The following is a 4,973-nucleotide window of genomic DNA, read 5'->3' on the forward strand; positions in this document are numbered from 1 at the left end:
CAGTCAACTGTGTATGTTATTTAAAAATAATAAAATATACTTAAATAAAGTAAAAGGAAGGAATAAGGAAAAAAATAGAAAAATAGTGCAACTAATAAATAGATCCAAGAGATGGTTCTTGGGAAAAATAGATAAACCATTAGCCAACCTAGTTAACTAAAAAGGTATAACAAAAATATGCAAAATTAGAAATGGGAAGAAGAAATAACCATAGAAAAAGAGGAAAAATTATAATAAAATGAAGAACCAAAAAATAATAATAATAAACCCAAGAGCTAGTCCTATGACACAACAAAAAGAGAGACCAAGAGGAGAGTCAGGGCGAGGTGTGATGGAAACCAGGACTGAGGTGGCACAAGTGACAAGGAACCTCTCTCCACCTCAGAGGTCCCTAGGATCGAATCCTAGTGAATCCTAGAGGAGAAAAATGAGAAAAGAAGACAAAAAAAGAGAAATAGATACAGAAGATCACACAGCGAATGGACACAGCAAAAAACACCGGGGGGGGGGAGGCGGGGGGATGGAATTCTGTGATACTGTTTTGTTCAGTCTATTGAAATGAAATGGAAAACTTGGATGAAATGGGTGACTTTCTAGAAAAATATAAATTACTAAAACTAACCACAGAAGTTGTAAGAAAATCTAAATAACCAATTTTCATAGAAAAATAGAGTAAATTACCAAGACTCCACCTCCCCACTCCAAAGCACTGGAATCAGTTTCACGGTGTGGAGAATGTGTTCAAACAAATCTTCACAGAAAAGATAATTCCAGGTTTACTAAACTGTTCCAGAACATGATAAAAGAAGAAAATGTTTCAAATTATGTTTTGAAACTAGCTAGCTATCAATTCTAAAACCTAACAAAGACAATACACACGCAAAAAGAAAAATTATAGTCGAACCTCATCAATGAATATCAAAGAAAAAAATTAATAAAATTTTAGCAGACAGAATCCAGCAGCACATTAGGAGAATTCTTCATCCTATCTAGAAATTCAAAGGTGGCTTATGAGTATAGGCAGTGAGAGCAAATTTGGGAGCCAAACTGCCTGTGTTCAGATCCCAGCTCTGTTATTTACTTGGTATAGTACCTTGGGCACATATTTACTTAACTTTTCTATGCCTCAGTTTTTTTCATTTGTGAAATAGGGTTAATAATAGCCTTATTAAGAGGATTAAATGAATTCATATATGTTAAGTGCCTAGAACTGTGTTTGGCACTTAGTAAACACAGATTTTATTATTCATTTTGGGAAAGCTATTACTGTAATTCACCATATTAATAGATCAAAGGAGAAAAATTATAATGACTCCCATTGATGAGTCATTTAATTCTATATTTTAGTTTAATGAAACTTTCAATAAAATATTATTGGCAGAAGTTTTTGTAAAATATTTAATCAATAAAATAATAAAATCATTAACCAAAACTGATTGGGAAAACTCTAGAAGCTGTCCTATTCTAATCACAAGCAAGCCTAGGATGTCCACTACACCCACTGTAATTCAACAATATTCTAGATATACTAAACTATGCAACAGAAAAAGGAGGGGGAAAAAAAGAAATGACAGCATGGAAAAAGAATAAGTAAACTTATTATTTGCATATTATATAAAAACGATAATAAATTGAAAAGTTATTATAAACAGTAAAAGAATTCAGAAGACCTGGGTATGAAAATAACACGAAATATACACGTTAGAAAACAAAATGTAGAAAAATTACAATAAAAGACCTTTGAAGTTATATATGAAGGAAACTTTAAAATGTTTCTAAGGGACACAAAAGAAAACTTGAATAAATGGAAATGCTAGCTCTGTTTATAGGAAGACTCAATAATCATTAAAAAGCCAATTCTCCCTAAATTAACTTATAAATTTAATACAATCTCAATAGAAAAACCGACAGCGTATTTAAAAATTCTAGACAGACTGATTAGCAAGTTCTTACAGAAAAGTAAACATGCAAGAATATCTAGAAAATTCTGAGGGGAAAAAAAAGAGTAATGGAAGGTATTAGTTCTATCAGGTATTAAAACACATTATAAAACTACACTATTTATCACAATGATGTTCTAGCCAGCCAATAGACAGGTCAATGAAATGAATAGAGAGTCCAGAAATATGTTCAAAATCAAGATTATTGTGAGGGACTTTGCATATTAGTAAGGAAAAAAGGAGACTATTCAAGCTCTCTGCTCCTCCCCTATTGGACAGACAGCCTCATCTGCTTATGCAGTGTCAGCTGCAACCCCAAGATGTGATGGTAAAAGTCAGAATAAACAGATTTGGTTGTACTGGGCTCCAGTCACCAAGGCTGCTTTTAACTACATCAAAGTGGAGGTTGTCAATGACCCCTTCATTGACCTCAACTACATGGTGTACATGTTCCTACACGACTCCATCCAAGGCAAGTTCAAAGGCACTGTTAAGGATAAGAATGGGAAGTTTGTCATCAATGGGAAACTCATCTCTGTCTTCTAAGAGGGAAATCCCACCAACATCGAGTGGATTCTGATGCTGAATATGCTGTGGAGTCCACTGATGTCTTCACTATCTTGGAGAAGACTGGGGCTCACTTGATGCCAAAGCAGTTATCATTATCATCTCTGTTCCTTCTGCCAACACCCTCATGTTTGTGATTGGCATGAATCGTGAAAAGTAAGACAACTCCTTCAAGATTGTCAGCAATGCTTCCTGCACCACCAGCTGCCTGGCCTCCCTGGTCAAGGTTATCTGGGACAACTTTGGCATTGTGGAGGAACTCATGATCATAGTCCAAGCCATCACTGCCGCCCAGAAGACTATGGATGGCCCCTCCAGGAGAATGTGGCACGATGGCTATGGGGCTGCCCAGACCATCATCCCTGCATCTACCAGCCTTACCAAGGCGATGGGCAAAGTCATCCCTGAGCTGAATGGGAAGCTTACTGCCATGGCCTTCAGCATCCCCAGTCCCACCATGGATGTGGAGAAAGTGGCCAAATACAATGACATCAAGAAGGTGGTGAAGCAGGTTTCAGAGGGCCACTAAAGGGACCCCTGGGCAATATTGAGGACCATGCTCTCTCCTAACTTTAACAGTGACACCCACTCTTCCCACCTTTGATGCTGGGGCTGGCATTCCCAAAAACAACCATTTTGTTGAGCTCATTTCCTATTATGACAATGCATTTGGCTATAGCAACAAGGTGGTGGACCTTGTGGTACACATGGCCTCCAAGAAGCAAGAGCCCCTGAACCACTAGCCCCAGCAATAGCACAAGAGAAAGAGGGAGGCAGTCAGCTGCTGGGGCGTGCTTGCCCCAACTCGATCCCTCAAAGCTGAGAATCACCCATCCTAGACATAGTTTCCATCCCAGACCCCTTGAAGAAGGGGAGGGGCTTAGAAAGCCCCACCTTGTCATGTACCATCAATAAAGTACAGAATATAAAGAAAAAAAAAGTAGGCTATTCAGTAAGAAGTGTTGGGATAAGTGGGAACCATCTGGAAGCAAAATAAAGTTGATTGGTACCTCTCTCTCACACCATAATTTTTTTTAAAAATAAATATTAAATGTAATTTTATCTATATAAAAATATTTTAGTACAAAAGCACTAGAAGAAAACATGAAAAAAGCTTTTTTATAACCCTAGGTTAAGAAAGTCCTTTCTTTTTTATGTATGACATAAAACCCAGAAGTCACGAGGGAAAAGCATGATTAAATCCAACTACATAAAAATTTAGAACTTATTTTATGGCATAAAACCAAATCAAAAAAGAAATTCCAGGATGCAGATGTGGCTCAAGCGATTGAGCTCCTGTCTACCATATGGGAGGGGGGGGGGCGGTTCTGGGTTCCATTTCTGGGACCTCCTGGAAAAGGCAAGCTGGCCCACACCATGGAGAGCCGGCCGGTGCCGAGGAGAGCTGGACCGCTTCATGAGCTGATGCAACAAGATGACACAACAAAAAAGAGACACAGAGGAAAAATGAGAGACACATCTCAGGGAGCTGAGATGGCTCAAGTGACAGAGTGACTCTCTCCCATGAGAAAGGTCCCAGGATCAGTTCCTGGTTCCTCCTAAAGAGATGAGAAGTGTTCTATGGTCATGGCAGAAGGAGTTCACTGCCATGACAGATGGCCCTTCTTTGGAGCTGGTGTTTCTGCGTGATGGAATTGGACTCAGAGGGGATCTCTTTTCACAAGACTTGCATGCTACTTTATTGGAATTGTAGTTGGTGCGGGGTTTAAGATATATGTAGGGGATTTGAATCTCTGGACTGATAATATGACACCCAGGCCCAGAGCCTCAACAGACTTCAGCTCCTACACTTTGATTTATTGGACTTACTCCACTCAGCTAACATGGAGTTGAAGAAGGTCAACCACATCAACATGGAGCCTAGAGTGTCTACAACTGGAAGCGGGATGAGAGCATCCAGTACCCATGTGGAATCTAAGCCCTCACTTGACATAGGTGTGCAATGGACACAACCAATCCAATGTCCACAGAGAAAATGTGGAATGGGTGTGGGAACGGTAGCCATGGTGGCTGCTGGGTGTGGGGAACGGGAGGAAGAGATGAGATGTGGAGGCGTTTTCAGGACGTGGAGTTGTCCTGGATAGTGCTTCACGGACAATTACGGGACATTGTAGATCCCCCCAGGGCCCACTGGATGGAACGTGAGAGAGTCTGGGCTATGATGTGGACCATTGACTATGGGGTGCAGTGATGCTCAGAGATGAACTTACCAGGTGCAATGGATGTATCATGATGATGGGAGAGAGTGTTGCTGTGGAGGGAGTGGGGGGCAGGGGCGGTGGGGTTGAATGGGACCTCATATTTTTTTTAATGTAATTTTAAAAATAATAATAAATAATTTTTAAAAAAGAGATGAGAAGGGAAGACAAGCAGACACAGAAGAAGGTGTAGTGAATGGACATAGAGAGCAGACAGCAAGTACGGGTGGCAGTGTGGGGGGTGGGA

General features: G+C 39.9%; 1 pseudogene; it reads left to right on the plus strand.

The window, feature by feature from the left end:
• Window positions 1–2,265: 2,265 nt before the first annotated feature.
• Window positions 2,266–3,250, plus strand: LOC101440626 (glyceraldehyde-3-phosphate dehydrogenase-like; annotated as a pseudogene).
• The last annotated feature ends 1,723 nt before the right edge of the window (window positions 3,251–4,973 follow it).

Source organism: Dasypus novemcinctus, chromosome 5 (genome assembly GCF_030445035.2).
Source record: "Dasypus novemcinctus isolate mDasNov1 chromosome 5, mDasNov1.1.hap2, whole genome shotgun sequence".
NCBI classification, from domain to species: domain Eukaryota; kingdom Metazoa; phylum Chordata; class Mammalia; order Cingulata; family Dasypodidae; genus Dasypus; species Dasypus novemcinctus.